The 21668-nt window shown below is 38.8% G+C and overlaps 1 long non-coding RNA gene across 1 annotated transcript; it reads left to right on the top strand.

Annotated features, from left to right (window-relative positions):
* Positions 1 to 118: 118 nt before the first annotated feature.
* Positions 119 to 19951, top strand: LOC146595498 (uncharacterized). The gene is made up of 3 exons (XR_014895925.1): positions 119 to 199; positions 11455 to 11550; positions 19542 to 19951. It is a non-coding gene; the product is annotated as an uncharacterized LOC146595498 (long non-coding RNA).
* Positions 19952 to 21668: the final 1717 nt, after the last annotated feature.

The raw sequence follows: 21668 nt of genomic DNA, 5'->3' as shown, positions 1-21668 counted from the left end.
CGTCTCCTTCCCCACGAGACGTCCTCTACAGATGCTTTTGCAGGTTCTGCTGATTCATCCAAGGGGCAATGGATTTGCATTGTACTACCCTTGTCCACCTGGTTTATACTTCAGCCTTTTAAAAGTGATTCTTCATGTCATTATCTCTGTATTTTGATCAGAATTCAAAGATTACTGTCACCGGGAAACCCACTGTCAGGTAACAATTTAAAAGTTTTGCTGCTCCAAAGACAGACTCAGCAGAAGTGTGTACGTGTATTATTTTTCATAATGCACTATTCCTGGCTTCTCAATGTTCAATTCAAGAAACAGTGCAACAATGCACAAATCCTTAGAAATTACCTTTAACTACAAATCCTTAAAAAGTAGAACCTATAAAACGGTTGCTGAATGCACAGAAATAAACCGGGCAAAAATAGCTAAAAGAGGTAGATGAGACTTAGCTGTAATGGCATGACTGAAATGGCAACATATATGAAATAATTTCACAATACTTCAAGCAATACACAGAGGAAGCCTATTATTATATAGAATACCACTGTAAAATTGAATTTCTGGTTAAAAATGTGAGCGACTAAACCTACTGTATCGCTTGAAAAATGTAGAGACTAGATTTTCTTTTCTCCTCATTCTAGATACCAACAACAACAACAAAAAAATCTGTATTACTAAACTTTCTGGCCTATCAAAAATGGTGCTTGATTATTGATACATTATTTATCAAAAATGGTGCTCACAACTCCAGTTTTAAAAGATTATATAATGATATGTATGTATTATGGAGAGTTGGTAAATAGCCCTTTCCACAGCTAACGGCATAATTAACTAACCTTTAGACCTTCTTCCCATTTTGTCAAAATGCATCGAGTGAGCTAGAAAAGAGATTCTTTCATGAGATGCAGTAGTCAGGAAGAATGTTTTATGTGTAACTTTTTCAGATTGCATAACAGTCKGAAAAAACATAGGTAAAGGTTAATGTCCTTATGTCTTRAAGGTAGTTTTCTTTCTTTTTTCTCTCTCTTTATAAGATATTATTATCAGAATAGCTTGTGAATATCAGTTTGTGGTATGGTTTCTTCAGTGATATGGAGAAGTTGCATAATGAATCCAGTCCTTCTTTGGGGGATGAGATAGGAATTTTGTGAGGTTGGTGATGTCTAATGTAAGTTTATACCTGGAATGGAGGTATTTGTAACAATTAATGTGAGCCATATAGTGCTGACAAGAAGTGGATATTGATACTGGACTTAAACTGCTGTGGTTTGGACATTGCAGTTTCTATAGATGAAGGCTACAAAATCTGAAGCCTGAAAATGAGGTCTGATGTGTCTGATAAAATAACTGTAAATCTATATAGACTTCTGCTGAGATATAATTATTATAAAAATGTGGTATAGTCACTCCTGGTTGACTGTAGGTGTCAATAATCACCACTGGCTAACTGTAGCTAGCAATTTGTTTACAATTGTAAAAAGTTTCTATTCAAAATGAACATAAATTTTTAACAAAACCTAATTTTTCAAAGTGGCTTCTGGCTTTTAATTCCAGGAAAAATTGTACTGAAATACTTTCATGGGAGAATCCCTAATCACAGATGCCACTCATAATTTCTAATTTCAAGACTTTTTTGCTTAACAAAGTTATATGATATAGAATATTTTAAGTATTTTAAACTCTCATCTGTAAGTTAACATGTCTTTGCAATTGTTTATAGGAAGTAGTTGTGTGTAATCAGACTTTAGAGCAACTCCTTAGAGATTATACTTGAYGCTAGTTTACATGTCTCTAAATGGCTTAAATTTGGGGAGTTTGGGCAGGAGGTAGGAAGCGGATTTATTTTATAGCTAAATAATCTGACTGGACTGCTAGATAATAGATAATTCTGTAAGCAATTTGCTAGATGTAAGCAGAGGTTCAATTCTACAACTTGCTGCAGAACCCAGCAATTTAGCTGATAAAATGGCTGAAATTATGGAAGTCAGTTCTCTATCCTTAAAGTCAGTAGCAATTACATAGCTTTTGACTTTCACACATCGAATCAAGAAGCAAATTTAACCATTCTTGACYGTATGGGCAATTAGGAAAATAATTAGGGAACCAGCAATTTGCAAATAATTTAATCGGTGCATGGCCAGTTAGTGCATGATATGTAAAATATGCAGTCCAAAGGGATTATTAACTGAAGCCCATCTAATCCAAAAATTTTCAATGGCAAAAGAGACTTTYATATAAGATACTAAAATTCCAAAATCATTGCACAATTTATGCAATGGATGAACTAAGGATTATAAAGAAACGACAGCACTGAGAAACCTTAAAAGTTATGAGCCTTTACTGTGACAGCCAGACTGACCATACTAACAGCAAGTGGTCCAAGGACAAACTAGGAATTGCAAGAAGTTAGGGCATACACAGTAAACATACATGTTGTTGCAAAGGCATCAACTTGGTAGAGCAATATCAGAGAATTTCAGATTTACTGGTTTGCACATGACACTGTAGAATCCATGGAAAATATTGTTGTGTATCTGTGACTACGTTTTCAGAAAACAGTAAAATCAGGCTTTTGACTGCTGAGCAGTAAAAAAGTCTTACAGTGGCACCTCAAGATACCATGACTGGCTTTAGGTCCTTTTGTCTTTGCTGGCCAGCAGAATGGAACATCCACCTCTCTGGTGTAAGGCATCTGAGAATAAATTACATGTGCATCAGACACGCTGGCATTCCCCAGATCTTGTCTGTCAGAGCCCAGAGTACTCACTGTGTGACTTTACAAGCAAGCAGAAGGAATGAGTCTTGAAATGGAACTTGATATGCCTGGTTGGCTGTTACTCCACAGTAGGATTATCTGACTGTAATTGCAAGAACCTTCAGGTTTTCTCATAAATGGAAAATTCTTCATCTTGAAGGGGTCAGGTTTAGCTCAGTTGGTTAGAGCATGGCGCTGCTAATGCCAGGGTCACGGGTTCAATCCCCATATGGACTACACTGAGGGTTGGATTAGATGCTCTCCAGAGGTCCCTTCCAACCTTACCATTCTATGATTCTATGATTCTAGATATTATGATGAAGTCAATATAGTCCTATTAGTGGCATGCACTAAACCATTGAGAAATGAGATGCTTTGTTCGGTAGAGAACAATCGTTAGAAATTCAGGTGGACTGCCCAAAATTATATCATGAGACTCTTGGGGTCATCTGAAGGTTTCCTCAATGCCAGCCACACTGTCAAGTCCAAGAGTGCTTGCAGATATGCCTGCGCCTGGAAGGTGTCCTCTGAAGTACAGTATTGGAGAGTTTTAGAAAGTTAGAATGTAAGAAAGAAAATTCTACCTGACGAGCTGAAGAACACATTATCCTYTAAGACATTGATCGAAAATTCTTCTTCTTTTTCTGTAATAGTTCAGAGAAGCGCCAGGACTTAGCATTCACAAGGCTCTGGCATACTATCCCAAAGTCACTAAAGCAGATGAGCACTCTTTTGGGGCAAGTGGGCAAATAGATAGGGTTGCCACAGTTGTAGTGATTTCAAGGTTGCCTGTACTAAGCCTGTAGTACATATAGGACAGTATCATGTACCTAGCATATAGCATGTATTTGCTGCATTAAATTGGAATAAGAAATTCTTCAACTCAAGCTACCTCAAGTGCACAATTATACCTATATAAAGATTTATTTCAGTTTTAGAGGTTAGTGCTGGAAATAGTGCTGACAGCTGCTGGTTGGCAGTAAGCGTTTGGACAGATATTACAGAACAGCCCTGATTAGTTAGATAAGATACTTAAGACAAGCTAGTGATGAAGAACAGCTGGACAAACTTCAAAAATGTCTTCTGAACAGGAATATGGCCTTAGAACAAAGGCACAGGGCTGAGTGCTGCTGGCGTTTACTGCCAAAGGAGCATCAACTTCCAGTAAGGCTARAACCAGAGATAGGGCAGAGGCAAAACCAGAAGCCCAGGAGCGAGCTGAGATGGGCCATACGCATGGAGGTCCGACTGAGCCACAGGCAGCCCCAGGAAGAAAAGAAACGACTCTGCACCAAGATGAGCCTTAGCACTRCAACTCCCAGGAAAGAGGACAGCAGCACCGCAAAGAAGAACTTGCTGACAACATGTTTTAACAATTGGTTTGCGAAGAGTCTGTGATTTTAATGAAGGTCACTGGACTGGACTGGGCCCTTTTCAGATCAGCTCCAGTCATTTGCACACAGCTGCTATTAGTATGTCTGTTCAGAGATCAAAGCAGGTCTAAATGTTTGCTTCTGCAGTTACTCTTTGAAAGCAAGTGCTTGAACTATTACATAGCTCAGGTGATGCCTTCTGCCTCATTCAGCCAATGATCTAATTGTGTGTTGTGGATACACCTGTCAAAGTACATGYGCAGAATCACAAAAAAAATGTTGAAGTTGCAAAGAGATCTAAGGATCACAGGGCACGGGGGGGGGGGGAGGTGGCACAATTGTGCTGCCTTCTGGAGCTGAACCATCACTACCAGCACCTCCAAGACAACCAGAACTGCTGCTGCTCCTCACAGCCTGACAGATGTTTTAGCTAAGCATCTATCATCCAAAAGGGGCTGTATACACTCAGGTATCTTTGTCCACAGAAATGGCTTTTCCTCTCACAGCAAAGTCTCTARTAATGAAAGCTTATCCTAATGTCTTGCCGTCTTTGATCGGTTCTTATTTCAGGAGAACATAACCCAGTGCTTAGTGTGATTAGTCTGTGGTATTAAAAAGCACCACCATTGCCCACAGGAGAAAGAGTTGTCTCTTTTACAGCTTGTAAATATCTTGGCTTAGTTTCTAAACCAGTGAAAGGAGTTTGCAATCTGATTAAAGAGAGGGGCAATGTTTTGCATGTCACAGGTTGTGTTTATATACTAGAAGTGTCAGCAGATGAGTAAATGTGGATTGCTGTTGCCATAACTGTCTCTGCAACGGATAGGCAAGAGTGCCGAGGCAGATCCAGAGACAGTTGCTGCATGTTATATGACACACTGGCATAAACTCCACCGCCTCCTCCTCCTGCCAAAAAAAAAAAAAAAAAAAAAAAAGAAGAAGAAGAAGAAAGAAAAAGCTCCAGCACCGTTTAAATGATACTAAATACTAAATTGCAGGGAATAAAGTGGACTCTGACATACAAGCAACAGTAGCTAATTTCCTAAGTACCACTAGACTACATATTCTTGTGAAGAGGAGGAGAATCCTGTGTATCCTTAGCATTACAACTGGGAACTATACAAATTAAAATCCTCCAGGAGTTTTGTGTTGTGACCAAGAACTGATACACAAATATTAGAAATGACAAATCCGTGTTTAGATTTTTTACAGGCACGAACCACCATTTTACCATGTCCCACTGCCTCTCTGAGTGTGACCAAGGGGTTCACATCCAAACGGCTTCAACTCTTATCAAGAAAAACTGGTGTCAGATACATCATAACAACTTTTTAGCACACTGTTGCAAATGGGTTAGTGAAACTATATATTTGAACGCTCTGATCCATGCCATTAACTTGGTAAAGGTGGTGGTGTACAACACAACAGAAATTTGCTGTTGATTTTGAGGGACACATGCGTAGAGGAGTGTATGCTTTTGCAAACCAAATGGTTGTGTTGCTGATTATAGGATGTAATTACAAGTTTCACATAGACTTTATTATAGCATAGTGTACAAAAGAAAGACACTCAAAAGAAACAGTGATACCATAACTCATAACTCACTTGAGTCTGCAATTTTCAGAAATGAGAAAAAGTTTTGAGAAACCACACAGAAACTACCTTCTGCACAGAAGTTTTATTGGATGTTTTCTGAGTGGTGATTGGGAAACACCCAATACACAATACATCAGCAGACTGTGGTATTGCCCATGAATGTGTGTAATAGCAACAATAATCACTGTATTCTAAATAGGCACTAGAAGTCAGTGTGATTAAAAGCAGAGAACTTACTGGGGAATCCAAACTCAGAACTACCTTAATGTGGTGGAACTACATAATGTTTGTCCATCAACATAAGGCAGTGCTTTCCAAAGTAAAGGAGCCTATATCTTCTAGTTAAAAGTGAAGGAAATTTGGGGAATTAGCTCCTTAACCTAAATATAACTTAAATTTAACTTAACTTTAAGTGCTAAAAGTTTGCTGTCGCGAATATTGCCCAGGATCCCCATAAATGCCCTGTGGGACCTAGCAGGTGCAGTGAAATTGCAAAAAAGGAAGAAATAACTGTTCTGCAAATCACCAGTTGAACTTGCATAACTTATCCTATAAAGCATTGCAATATTAAAGATAACATAAATTCCCATTTTTTAAACTTCTGTGTAAATAACTATATTACAAAAGGGAATGTATTCCTTTAGTGCATACAAAAGAAAACAAAATAAATATAGCAAATCAAGGGAGCACTTAATAAACAAATAAGAAAGACTCAAGATAAAATGTTATTTAAAGAGTTAGCATTCTATTAACATATAAAACAACCTAAATTTCAAGAATGTGTGAGATTATGTTTGACAAAGGACTCTATAGACTGATAGATCTCTAACATAGTAGAAGGGGAGAGAATGGGAAAACTTGAAAAGGAGGAAAGATCTCACCATATCTGAACAAGATTTCCTACAAGATCAACTTTTTATCTGTGGTTTTAATCCAATTCCAAATTCATATCAAAATTATTCAAATTACCTTTGTAATTTGTACTACTGTTCTGATAGGATTTTAGGTTGAGCTGTTTCTTAAATTCCCATTGAAAATTCTGGAAACATCCCACCAACTGCTGATCTCATTCCTCCCAAGGCTGAATTCCTTTCTTTTCCATCTGGAGTATGAAACAGTGAATTAGGCAAGCTAAAGCTAATGGGCTGAAGGAATAACTTCAGAAGAGAGGCTTAGTAGATCTGTAATCTGTTTGCAGGTTGAGTATGAATGTTGACCCGTAAAAGACGCACAACCATATCATTACACTAGCTTATTCCAAGGGCAGYGAGTTGTTCCCTGCCTGTGCAGGTTTGGAAAGCAATCTGTCTTTTCTTAAAGCATCAGTGATTAGTTGTGGCTTGAGGTGTTATGGTTAAAGGTCCGGTAATTTGAACAGCAAGCCTTATTTCCCTTTTAGATTAGAGATGTTAATGAATTATCTTACGGCCATTGTCCTTTTGGTAAGAAAAGTGCTTATAGCAGTCTTCTGGATGTTTTTGGTAATGCTAGTTCAATAGTAATCTGCAAGATACATGTAAGATAATACCAGTTGGATATTTTCTCTTCATATCATTATGTAGTGCATCTCTCTGCGTTAGCCTTCTAGGTATTGTGTGATTCTAACTCAGATTCTAATTTTAGAAGGGGAGACATCTCAGAAGGATGAAAGAAATGGTTGCTCTTTTTTGTAGATAGCACAAATTGTAATGTTGTTATTCCTTCAATTCTATTCCTTTTGTAACCAAGCCAAAATTTTMATTTGCTTTATCATTACCATCATTTACCACTCTCATAGGAGATCTGCCTGAGCATCTCTACAGAATTTTTCAGTCTCATCATTATTAAGGTGAAATATACTAGTGATTTATAGGGTCTGATGCTGTTTCTGCTGAAATGAGTGATTGTTCTGTCACTAACATCAATAGGAGAGTAGTCATACTTTTCCAAAGAGTTAGTTACAGCTACAGTAATAAAAACAGTCTTTCAGCCATCCACACACAGAGCACAATCACATCTACTGTCTTCATCCAGTTTAATCTAATGTTGCATTGATTTGCTTTTCAATATGAWTGAAGAAATAAAAATATATCAGTATTTTGCTTTGTTGTAACAGAGTGGGTACAACTTAAAAATGTTATATTTTTTTTTTATAAAACCACAGAGATAATCCCCAGAACATGGAATTATTGATGTTATGGGGGGCTATTGTAAAAGGAGATTGTAAATTTGGTRTGTAGATACATATATATTTTTGAGCAAAAATGAAATACAGAAAAAATAGAGATAATGCAAATGAGGATTCCTATTGATTAATCTAAAGATTGATTATGCCTGATAAGCAATAGAAACACAGGATCAAAAATCAATGGATTAAAACTGATAACCCAGATGACAGGTTTAACTACTGAACAAAATAGCAAGGGAACATGTTTTTCCATTCATGACTTTCTTTAGGCAAGTGAAGCAGGAGGAAGCTTGGTTTAACACTGATGCCAAAAACAATTAGACTGAGCAGTGTGAGATTTACAGTTGGAGTTACTACTCTCAGCATCTTCAGAGACCACACTGACACTGTAGAGTTCCACAGCCCTGATTCTGAGATATGACTTGTCCAAACCAGACCTTAAAAGGGGATCTGACAATGCCAGCTCTACTGTCTTCACCTAATTTGAGGTTCCATGTGATATGCAAGATTTGTGTTCTACTATGACCCTCTCCTTTCCCCTTCTGTCCCTTTTTATTTCTTCATTTTATCTTGTTTTTAATAAGAATCTGACTTACCAGGCAAGACTAATTGCACTATGTTCTTCCAGGTCTCCAACTAAGACAGCAGCTGTTGGCACCAACTTAGTCTGATCCTGGTACAGGTTTGCCAGATCTTGGTGTAGCTGATAGAACCATGTTATATCTTATATTACAAGTATATCTATTATATAATTAATATAATAAATAATATAATAATCAGTTGATTGTAATAAATATAATTATATTATATTTTAATAATATTATATATATATAAAATATAATTATAGTTATTGTAATCATAATTAAGAGAGGGGACTAACCTAAACACTGTGCTCCTTCTTTTGCTGTTCTTTTCTGTGCTTGGCTCTCCCTTTTTTGTGTTTGTCTTACTTGATCTTCAGAGAAAACAGGATTAGACCCACATAGTTGCAGGTCTATGCATTTCCACTAGCTTCTTTACCTTTCTTAAGAAGTTATGTCTACAGAACATCTAAAAAGGATGTTTCTTGCCATGATTAATACCAGTTGAACAGATTGTCACAAGGACTGGTACAAATAGTGAGGTATTTTGTTACTAAGGCTAGAGGAAAAGGAAATAAGGAAGGTTACTAAAGTGAAAACCACATTTAGTACTTTGTATATTGAATATTTTAACTTTTTTTTCCCTTCTGAATTGTAATAACAGTTTTAAAATATTTTTTGTGGTAGATATATCTTTGGTTGATATTTAGGAGACCTGATACCCCAAGTGTCTGTATTAACTGCTTGATGTTGTCCAGTGATAAGGGTCATATACAGGAATGCTTTTGACTTTAGGTTGAGATTAATACAACAGCACATTATGAATTGTGTTTTAAAGGTTAATTAAGAGTGTAGTGAGGCACATATATCTCAGTTTCCAATTATGCATTTATTAAACAAAGATTTAAGTGCAGTCATTCTTACCACTTAAATGGCATTGCACACCTAGAACTAAGAGCAGAATTATATTGAGATACATCYCTAATTAGAATGTCTTAGCTAACAGCTTGTTGCTGGAAGAGAATAAGGAGAGATCATTCATGGACAGTCAACATTTTTTAACAATGTCTTGAGCACACTCAGATCTTTGTCAATGATGTTTATGGCAGTCAGTTCAGCTCTGGACTTGTGTTAATCGGATCTCCTTAGCTAGGCAGGCCTGGGATAAAGAGTTTGGAGGACAGCAATGTAATTGTTCAGAGTGAGGTGGCTGGAACAACTAACTAAGGAGGAGAGCCTGAGATGCAGGAGAGGATGGTAAGCTCCAAGGACAGTAAACTCCAAGGCAAGGAGAGAGTACAATGTAGTACAATGGTGCAGTAGGGTGGCAGCACCACATTGCCTGGCTGTAGCTAGGGGGAAGTGTGTGTTTTCCCAGCTTTAGGTAGTCTGAATTCTGCAAAATACTAGTTAGTGAGATTTTAAGTAGAAGCATGTTTTTAGACTGACTGTTAGGGGTTTAAAAAGGTAAGCAACGCTAAAATCTAAGAAAAAAATGGGGTATCAATTAAAGAGTGTCTGAGACTGGCAAGTTTGAGCTGGATGATGTCTGCTGAGTTCAGGTACTCTGAYGAACCATTTAGAAATAGAACAGTCAAGTGAACTAGAATAGATTGGGGAACTTTTCTAGCCGTTATAATACAAGGAATTTTCAGTTGTCCCTGTATTATAATTTCTACCACTTCTATATCCTATATACCAGATAGAAGTTTTTTATATCAAGAGGGGCAGCAGGGAAAGCTAGTTACAAGGTTTAGTTGGAGCAGATAAAGGTGTTTTACAGGAGATAGTACTTTGCAGACATATCTTTTCTATACAAGGTGAAGGTATTTGATTTTCACTGTCATCCTCCAAGTACATCCCAAATGAGTTTATAGGCAGTACTAGCCGCTATTAATTTGACCCTAGGTGCATTCAGAAAGCACAGACTTTGCCCTGCTCTCTGATTGTAYGGGCAAGGCAAGAGAACAACTTCTGCAGCTCTATGGCTTTTAAAATATTCCTCCTCTATATTAAAACAGTGCCACTGTTCAGTCTAGCTGTTTTTGGCATCATTCTCAAACTCTGTATCTCTTTAGCTGACTGGTCTGAGAAACAGTGAATGTTTCACCAGCACTTTGCTGTGACACTTTATTATAGTCTTCCCCTGAGCTCAGTTTACCAGCCCCTCCCAGTGATTCTGGCACTCTCACTCATGCTGCCTCATCTGTCTGGAACTCCTTCCCTCAGGCTACTGAGTCACCTTCCCACTTTAAATGCTCCTTTTTTTCATTGCAATTTTAACCTGACTTTCATTGGAATATGGTTTGTGAAAAATTATTTGGAGATACACTGCAAAAATGATTTCTGTATAGTTACTGCTGAAGCTTCAGAGAGAACCTGATTTTTTTTTAACTTTTCTTTACTGACAGAACTAAAAGAACAAGCATTATTCAGGTAATGTAAACTTACTCACCAAAGTAAGGATCATGAAACAGAAGGTGAAGCAATAACATGAGGTACTAGCCATCCCGTCTGTATGGACTAGCAATGCAAATTGTTAACTGGGCCAAATGTGATTTTTGCATAAGAATATAAGAGAGAGGGGGAGAGAGAGAGAGAGAGAGAGAGAGAGAGAGAGAGAGAGAGAGAGAGAGAGAGAAGGCTATAGCTTTTCTATTGGGTAACTAAATAAGACCTTTAAGTTATTTCAAATGAATCACCTACTAATCAAAAGATGTTTATAACTACTTTCCCAAGCCACATTTAAGCCAGTGGTTTTGTTCATACAGTTGTCAGTATCCTGAACTATCTAGTTTCTAAACACTCAAAGTATCAGTTCACCCAATGGAAGGAGTCAAAAGATGTATCACAGGATTTAAAATATATTCTGATCTGATAAACCATGCATATTACAAGCCAAGTTTAGACCAACTAGTACATCTGTGACATATAGTAACACCATGTGCTATCACACAAGTTATAAAAAGGAATTTTCTTTCTGCCTAGGGTGCCTTGGAAGATGCTTTTTTAAATATCTCTCTTCTTTATGCTTTACAAAAGGAAGAGGAAGACTCCAAACTGTGACACTAACTAAATATTATGGTAAGTATTTCTCATTTAATCTAATGAGTAAAGGCCTTTCAAAACACACACAAAAAAATTATGATATACTTACCTGTGTGTGTGTGCATGTGTATGGAAACTCAATGCTTGAACTAAGTTTTAGAAATGTGTATTTAATGTTAAATCAAGAAAACATAGTAAATTGATAAAACATTCATTTATACAGAAATATTTTATAGTTTGTAAGTTCAAATATAGGACACGAAGACAAAGCCTATGGCATTGTTAAATAATTAGAAACACATAAAAACATACTTTTAAATTCCATACAGATTTGTTGAAAAGCTAAGGGACTACCTGTGTTGATCCATTTGTTTATTCTCATTTGGTATGTTTGTATAACTTCATATTGGCCAAGATTTTGAAAACTGATTGACTAGAGGCTTTTTCCTAAGTGTAGACTCAGTTTTTTGAAAGTCAAACTACATGTATTTAAGAGACTTGCTTTGGAAAGTCTCAACCATAGTGTTTATAACCCATGCATATCATATATGCAAACTATTACTCCTGTATGGAGAAGATCTCTTTTGTTGTGTATTGAGCTATTGAATAAGATTTAAGGTGTTTTGACTGAATACAGAAGTTTAAGTGGGGGCTAGAGCAGGAAAGGGAGCCAAAACTCTGCTGTCATGCTGTGACAGATACAGTTTACAGAAACGCATTTCAGTTTGCTGACTATATTGCACAAAAGGATTATAAATATGTATTTTTTCATACTTGACATATTCAGTTGTGTTTCTGTTAAACTGTGATATAAACCCATCAAGACAGGTAGTTTAAATTGGCATTAGTTCCACTGGCTTCCTTTGAGAAACAATTAAGCGGAGCTCAAGGCTTGACCTAGAGGCAGAGGAGGCAGGGAAAATGACAGCTTTGACTTACTGGCTAGGGAGGGAGCAAAAGAGAAAGAACTCAGTGGGAAGAACTTCCTGAGTTTTCCCAGCTTTATACAAGATCATGAAGTTTAAAATCTCTGAACATTTTGACTTCCAAGATAAGGCCTCTAATAATAATCTCCACCTTGCAGAAATAGCTAACTTTCTGTGCCCTCCCAAGGGCTCCTTTTGATTGTACCATTGAAATTTATTAAAGAGGGATAGCAGTGCTCCAAGTGGTATTGTTTTCTTTCCTGGATTTGAAAAGCTCAAGAAAGAAACACTCCACTTAACTGTACTCTTCCTAATCCTGAAACACTTGTTCTCCATTCACATGGAGCAAAAGAAAACCTTCAGTTCATTTGCAGAGGTATGAAGACAATCATTCAGAAAAGACCTCTCTAGTCTAGATTCTGAGATGCAGAATTTGATGCAACCAAATATCTATGCCAGAAAAGATGTGACAAWGAACATGTTATTAGTTTCAGATGTTCTTCTTTTTATGTTGATCAYTATATGTGCAAAGAAATTATGCCAGAGGCAAGCTTGGTTTTTGAATCTTTGAATTTTCAAATATTTAAAAAATGATAATATTCCTTGAAATATAAACATAACTTTATTTGGTAATTTATTGAGTTTTTAAATCTCAGTTTAAAATATGTAAGTTTAACTTTTTAAAAACATTTAAAATCTATTTATTGAACATTATTTCTTTTAGCTTGCTGTGGTTTTGTTTGAAAACATCAGAAAAATTAAAATAATCAACAGACTCTATTTTATAGTTATTAGGGCAAATAATGAGATCTGTATGCAGTCAAAATAAACTGTAAAGCTAATGATAAAGAAAGGACTGTAAAAGTGAAGACTTTAAAATTGTATTTATTACAGTTAAATTTTCCAGACTAAGTCTTATCCAAAAGATAGCAATTCTCATAAGCTTGACATGACAACGTGCAAACACCGTAACCCAAACACTAGATGATGAAGAGATCATAGCTGATATAACTCATTGGAAATTATGATTATCTGCAATGGTTTTAAACAAGACGCTTCTAGGTTCAAGTCTGTTATAAATTCTGCAGGGAAGCCAGAAGGGATTGTTCTAGTTATAAACAGACTATTTTAATGCTTACCACTATTATAAACTCAGAAGTGAAGCCAAGTAGGTTTATAATGGTGATGAACTATTTAGAGGCTCAAACTTGAAGAACAAGCCAGGAAAAATTACAAAGATCACATCATATGSTTCTCAGGAAAAATTATTTTTAATGCTCATGCTATTTATTACAAAACAACCACATGAAAATATCAGGCCAAATAAGCATTATTTTCAGTCACTTTTAAAATAAATGTAAGTTATACTGGAAGGAATTTGATTTGTAATATTTATATAGGTTGTTAAAGGGTATGTGCCTGGCTGAGTATGCCACAAGCTTATCAGCATACAGTGCTGTTTCTGTTGTTCATATTTGCGAAAGTTTTGGCCACATTGGGCCCCATATTTTTTGCAAGTCTGCTGGCTAAAAARATGTTGTGGACCAGTTTGTGGTAAAACTCGATTTTCAAGCTAGTTTGAAATAGCTACCTTGATAGCTGGCAATCTCTCTGATTGTGGATGTCTCCACTGGTTTGTTTGGTGCATAGACACTGCTACATCTCAGTTTAACAATAGGAAAATGCCGTTTTCCTCAGATGTTTTTAAGAGCAGTCTCTCTTCAATCTCCAGGGATCCAAGCCCTAGGACTACTCTCAGATTTATATATATGTATGTTTAAGGGTCATTTTTCTGCTCTAGAATCCTGTCTAGAAGCAGAAAACAGCCCTGTATTGTTCTTTTGTAAGGGTAAGTAAATACATGTGTGTTAAGGGGGACTATCCAGTGCCCCTCAAACAATCATTTCTGACTAGGATCAGAGATCATACTTAGTGATGTCTTAGTGGCTTGCTGACATTAATGACAAGAAAGCCTTCATCAGTCCACTATGAATCACTGACACCTCTCTCCCTATCCAAGGGAAAAAATGTCAGCTAAATGCAATGGAGGTTTGGCACAGGTGGCTACTGTAGAGTATTTCTGTTTGAAGGTGCTATATAGTTGCTTTGGCTTCCCCTTTACAAGCCTGAAGCTTTACATTTAAACAAATTTTGTATGATGATAGTCATAGAATCATTGAATCATAGAATCAGTAAGGTTGGAAGGGACCTCTGGAGATCATCTAGTCCAACCTTCACGCTCAGCAAGGTCACCTAGAGCATAGTAGACAGGGCTGCATCCAGGCGGGCCTTGAATATCTCTAAAGAAGGAGACTCCACAACCTCTCTGGGCAACCTGTCCCASTGCTCCGTCACTCTCACAGGGAAGAAATTCCCCCTCACGGTCAAGCAGAACTTCCTGTGCTTCAGTTTCTGCCCATTGCCTCTTGTCCTGTCACATGGGGCAACTGAAAAGAGTTTGTCCCCGTCCCCCTGACACCCTCCCTTCAGGTACTTACTCACAYTGATAAGATCCCCCCTCAGTCYTCTCTTCCCCACGCTGAAGAGGCCCAGCTCTCACAGCCTTTCCTCATAGGGCAGGTGCTCCAGTCCTCTGATCATCTTTGTAGCCCTGCTGGACTCTCTCCAGTAGCTCCATGTCTCTCTCGTACTSGGGAGCCCAGAACTGGACGCAGTACTCGAGATGAGGCCTCACCAGGGCTGAGTAGAGGKGCAGAATCACCTTCCTCGACCTGCTGGCAACAGCCTTCCTAATGCACCCCAGGAGACCATTGGCTTTCTTGGCCACAAGGGCACATTGCTGCCTCATGGTCAACTTGTTGTCTGCCAGCACTCCCAGGTCCTTCTCTGCAGAGCTGCTCTCCAGAAGGTCAGCCCCCAGCTTGTACTGGTGCCTAGGGTTATTTTTCCCTAGGTGCAGGACTYTGCACTTGCCCTTGTTGAACCTCATGAGGTTCCTCTCCGCCCAGCTCTCCAGCCTGTCCAGGTCTCTCTGAATGGCAGCACAGCTCTCAGGTGTGTCAGCCACTCCTCCCAGCTTGGTATCCTCAGCAAACTTGCTGAGGAGGCACTCCATCCCCTCATCCAGGTCAYTGATGAAAAAAGTTGAACAGGATGGGACCCAGTACTGAGCCCTGGGGGACACCACTAGCCACAGGCCTCCAACTAGACTCCACGCCACTGATCACAACCCTAAGCTCTGCCTTTCAGCCAGTTCTCAATCCACCTCACTGTCCACTCGTCTAACCCACACTTCCTGATAAAGAAGCAAAGGTATCCACAAAACATTGTCCCAAAATTTTCTGGAGAAAAATAAGGAGCTCTAAATCATTTGTATTAAAAATTAGCAACAAAATTGTCAATACTTGTGCAGAACTCCCATGTCAATAAACAGAAACATAAGATCAATAGCTTGCGACCATTTTACTCTCCTAAATGGGATCTTAGTAAGTATTGAGAGGGAAGATCTCCAAGAACATCAGGAGTCAATAGGTTAATGTACATATGAATTGTGCACTTGGTAGCAGCTGTAATTGCATTTCTCACACAGTTTTGAGGATTAGATTGCTGTTCTCACACAGTTTATTTTCCTTCTCTCTCCAAAATCATACCAAAGTTTTTGAATTCCTCTGTTCCAATGCTAAGATTGAGACTTACATCATAGGAAATCCAGAGTTACAGTCCTCCAAGGACTCCAACCTTTGACTGCTCACATACAATATTTGTGGAGGAGCCTTTACAAGAAAAATGTCATTTTCCTTCTGCCCGAGAGTCTTCATCYACTGTTACTATTTAATCCATTTTTTGAGCAGAGGTCTCCTGTTCTGAAGCTGATACACGTGGCACAGATTCACTGCCTCATTGACACTAACATCTCAGTCCATGCTACACGAAGTATCTATCAGTTGCTAACTGCACTAAGGTAGATCTTACAGTATCACGCCCCTCTGGGTTTCAGTAATGAATGTGAAGTCATGAGTCTTATCCTGAATTAAATCATGAAAAGTGCAAAAGCATTATCCAACAATTTTTTTCTAATCAGAAATATCTTGGTTACAAAATATTCCCATATTTTTGAGACATAACTACCAGCAGAAAGAACAGAATGTAGTCTGAACTTATTGGTTACAGTTATGCCTCAGCACTAATTATTTTTTCCCATCTATTCTTCTGCAGCCTCTATAACAGGAAAGGAGAAATCAGTAAGTCCTGACAATCATCTAGGCATGGGCACCCAGGCCATGACAGCTAATGGATGGCTGAGCCCTCTGCTTCTTGAAAAGCACTCTGTGTCTTCTTCCCTAGAAGAAGTCTGCCCTAACAGTCATTTCTTGTTATGCCTGTTATGCTCTCTGATACACAAATGTTTCCTCACAGTCTTTTTCCTCCTCATCTGCAAGTTTTATTCTAGTCTAGCACTTTTTCCTGCACTGTTTCTGTTCCCACACCCAAACACATCCATGCCTATCTTCCCACCTGCCTTGAGGTTTTTTTCTCTCAAAATCCTACTTGTTGTAARACCAAGGGCTTTATCACCTAAAAATGGAGGTGGAGAGAGAGCTGGATGTCAATATATATTTAGTCTGGCTTAACAGAGAGCAAGGGTTTTATCATGGTGTCTCTGGTTTCCATGCCAATACTATTTTTTTCTTCCATTCCCATTTCTGTTCCCTTAATGCGAAGCTTCAATCTGTGAATTAATACCAGCCCCTACCCCACCTCTGAGTAAACAGACCATCTCTCTTGTTTTCACAGCCAGATTTCCCCCCCTGCTGTCTCCCAAGCCCCCTGAGAGAACAGCTCCCTTCCTCTTCCGTTTATACCAGTACCATCCTTCCTGCTTTTGCGATCAGGTCACTCTGCACTTGGGGTAAGAAATTACACGAAACAGTCCAACATGGAAATTTGCAAAGAAGCCAACAGTGCTCACCATGAAGTGGCGTGACCTGCCTGTGTCCTGGTGCTGTCCTCTGCCTCTTTGTTCTCCTCGGTGCAGGCTGCTACCTTTCTGCTTGCTCTTTACAGAGTAGTAAGAAGGCTAATTTTAGGGTGCTTCATCATCCTGCCATGCAAAGACACAGTGTCATGTCAGAATCAGCAGCATGTGGCACCACTTGGAGCTGCTATTTTATAAGCTGAGGTTCAGTGTGTTCTCAAATTGGTCTTTGCAGGGCAGAACTGGCTCAAGTATTGATATTATATTACTGTAGAAGTGCACTATAAAAATCAAAGATCAGTATTTCTGCCTGACCAAAAGCGTTGTTTTATGACATGGGGATGTCTTAGCATCCAACGCTTAAAAAAACTCCCTGTGAACAGAGTGGCATGAAAAGAAATAGAAGTGTACCTGGGAATATTCTGGTGCTGCTAAATAGTTTAACAGAAGAATTGATGTAATGCAAGAAAGGGCTCCATTCCTAGCTTTTTTTTGTGGGATGCTGGAAAATGTTCAGCATCTTCAGCTCCAACTGAGGGTGCCCAGGCACTTGCTGTGTGGCTCCTGCCATAGTGCTAGGACATGGGGTGGTTGCTCTGACACCAGCTGCTCTTCTTGTGGATTTGGGGATATTTGATCCATGCAGAAGTTTGTGAGCACAAGAGCTGCATACCCAATGCAAAGGTCAGCTTGTTCCCCACATTGTGGTCTTCCTGTTCAAAGTTCATGGTTGTCCTTCACTGCTCTTCTATTTTCTCTACATCCATCATCCTATGAATAGCATCCTTTTGGCTACCTCAGCTATATTTTGTGCCCTGGGAGGATGAGTGCAATGGGGTGCTGCAAATTTTTGTTCTTGGYAATCTTAGTTGAAGGTATGAATGCTCAGCTTCTCCTTAAACAGATCTCTTAGTAAGGTCTCTTGAGTTAGACACAGAAGTTGGAATATTTTAGATTTAGCATTTATATAGTGAGTTACCGTCACAAATAGGTCAAAAAAATGTTCATTTTTTGACCATATCCCCCTCAAATAATAAATAATTGGCCTTACTAGTAGGCACATTTACATTTGAACCAGACAGAATCACTACTATGAGCAGGATGGGCAGACAGAGAACTAAAACATGGTTTTATCTATAAAATAATAGAGCGAATAAAACAGACATACTCTCTATATATGTGTTAGTATGCCTGTCTACATAGGTACTCTCAGTAAATCACCAACATCCAAATATTGATACTGTGAAGAATATAGGATGAAATGGAAAGCTGAAATGGCATAAAAAGGTGTGTTCCTACCTTGTTTGTAAGGTTATTTGCATTCTAAAGCCTTTCCTTTGTCTTAGTCAAGGAGAATCTTCCACACAAAGGSTTTTCATCACAACTAGCAATTTCTCACAGCAAAACGTTGACATCTCTAATTTCACAGCATCAGCTGTTTTGCACACCCATTTCTATTTTCTGTAGACTGTGACACATCAGAGTATAAAACAAAGAGGTTTGAAATGAGGAATTAGTGTTTAAAAAGTGTGTACTGACTGTTGCCAGGAGAAAGTAGAAGGAGAGAGCAAACAGTCCACGAACTTTTGTGTTTCCCTGTATTAATTATACAGAAAGTTTTATTCCATAATACAAAAACCTTCTGAAAGAAAGATGTTCTCTCAAAATAAAGCATAAAGTATACATTAATTAACACTATCTATGACTTTTTTGTTTTTGTATTGTCTGAACAGGTGATTAACTGGGATACAATTTACAAAGACAATTGTGCTGACAGCAATCACTGGGCAGTAGCCAGGCATTGCTATTTTAATAATGACAATACAACTGAAAATAGCTTCCTACTTGTTATGTCCATTAATAAGAAGGCTGTGCAACTGTAACAGGAAGCCCTCTGTGCTAAGGTACTTAGAAGGGATAAATCCCTTTGCTGAAGATTTAGGCTTCCTTTTTTCACTCTCAGTGCAAAATACTATTTTTTTTTCAAGCACTAGAATGGGCATTGGAAATCCTGAGGCATCCAGACCCATCTATTAAACTGTACATACACAAAAATGAAATTATTTTGATGAGTCAGTCAAAATTGATAAAGCATTGGTAGAAAYCCAGAAAACAGTAAACTCAGTGAGGTTGCCATTGTAAAATTCCTACCGTATTTCTCACAGGGTAAAACATGGACTGTCCCCTCTCAGTGGAGTGAATAAAAGTCTCTGGGATGCTGGAGGTCTGCTGCGAGGCCGGGCCAGGCTGCGGGGATCCCGTACCCTCCTGCTGTCCTACCTTGCCCCTGCACTCCCAGCTTCTTTCCGGCAGCACAGTTGGCACAAGACTGCTTGCTCCCATGGCGCTGTTGCCCACTGCAACTGCAGAGCCGCACTGGGGCAGAGATTTAATGCTGGGTGCAGCAGCCGTCACACTGAGGAGCAGCGACTCTGAGGCATGCTGTGCCGTCGGGGTACGTACTCCTGTCCTGCCGCCACTTGCGTAGCTTTAGCCCCATGAAGGAAGGGGCTTTCTCGAGGCGTGAAGGTAGACATAGTATGGCTTATCTGGCACAGAAAAGAAAACCTCCCAAGACAGGTCGCAAGGGAAATAAAAATATGATTTATACTTAATTTCAAGAAAATCTGAATTATTTAATTAACAGTAACCTGATCTTAGCACTAAAATAATTACTTTAAATAAAATGGTTATGTCTGTGGCACAAGGAAGGTGAATTTTGTGGGATAGCATTACATGTTGTTTCATGCTTTACATGTTTCTTATTTAATGCATTAGGCCAGTTACACCAAAATACTTTTCTGTGTAAAACTTCTGCTAGGCATATTAATGTTATCTTCAAGTGCATGGACACATCTCCACATGCTGGTCAAAGGACACATTGCACAATGAATGATTGTTAATATTTAAAATTGACTCCACAGTGTAACTACTTGCATTTACTACTCTGGGGGTCTCATCGGTAAAGGGAAAAGGAGTTCAGAAGATAAAAAATAAAGTATTTGTTTTTCTCCATTTGCGGCATATAATGGCCACCTTCCATTCATACATGCAGAATGGAAAAAGGTAAATCAGTCACATCTCTCCTTTAAATAACAAACCTGYATATTTGCTACCCTAAAAGTGCTATATCATTCAGGCTTTGTCAGCTATGCAGCTATCTCATTTACTCTATGTATGAATTTAACATTTGTGGTTTGGATCTTTACTGATAAAATTACAACCCCAAATGCTGAGAGGTCCCGCAGAGTTTTACCTACTGAGATGCACACAGGAGTGTTTAAGCTATCCCATTTACTTATATATGTATATATATATATATATACACACACACATACACACTTTTCATTAAAGAGCAAACAACCTCAGACATATCAACTGTCTTATCCCATAGCTGGCAAAATCATTTGCTCTAAAGCACGCCTGATCCTGGCCCTTTTTACTTCCTGACCTACATAAACCTGGACCACAGAACTGCTATAGAGGCTGCTAAATAAGGAAATTGTGCATTTGGATTCCCAATCCAGGTCACTTACATAAATTGCAGTGGATTTTTTTCCCTTGCACTTAGCAAGATCTTATAAAAAAGCTAAAAAATGAGTCCAGTGTGTTGACTGAACTTAGTTGTCCCACTAAAGATACACACTTAGCAAAACAGATGTTCTGACATGCCCAGCTTACATACGCTCTGGCATCACRTCCAGCTTGTAACCTGAATGCTAAATATTCGAGCTACCAGAAAATTGCATCCATTTCTATTGGTCTCATACAGTTTCAATATTAGAATGAAATATGGGAAATGCATTGCCCCAASGCCCCTTCTCTGTAAACAGAGGGAGTGGGCTCCCCAGGTCACCTTCTTGCTTTAAAAATATGGTGATGCAAGACAACGATGCTAGCGCTTGTAGTGTTTGAATTCTTTTCTTTTTTTTTTCCAGTTGTTCCGAAACCAGAATAATTAAAGCTGCAGCCATCGACCCAGAGAGCATACTCAAGGTAACAGCACCCCTGCAATATTCAGACTTTTATTTTCCTCAGTCTTGCTGTATTTTTCCCCCAAAGCACTGGGCAGATGCCGTTTTCTCAGCAACTGCACTATCCCGCCACGTCTCCTTTCCCGATCGTTCTCCTTTTCGGCTGCGCGTTTCTCAGCTTAGCCTCCCCGTAGGCACACAGCAGCACTTAAGTCACGCGGTCGCTCACGCTCAGCAGCCATTCCCCAGCACCCCTCCCAGGAAGCCTCCCCCCCACCCCGGGAGGCCCCCTCAGCGCCGCCAGCGGCTCGTGCGGGC

Source organism: Rhea americana, unplaced genomic scaffold (assembly GCF_003343005.1).
Source record: "Rhea americana isolate MKP2758 unplaced genomic scaffold, rheAme1 scaffold_222, whole genome shotgun sequence".
In the NCBI taxonomy this organism is placed as follows: domain Eukaryota; kingdom Metazoa; phylum Chordata; class Aves; order Rheiformes; family Rheidae; genus Rhea; species Rhea americana.
This window is presented reverse-complemented; position numbering and strand designations above follow the sequence as displayed.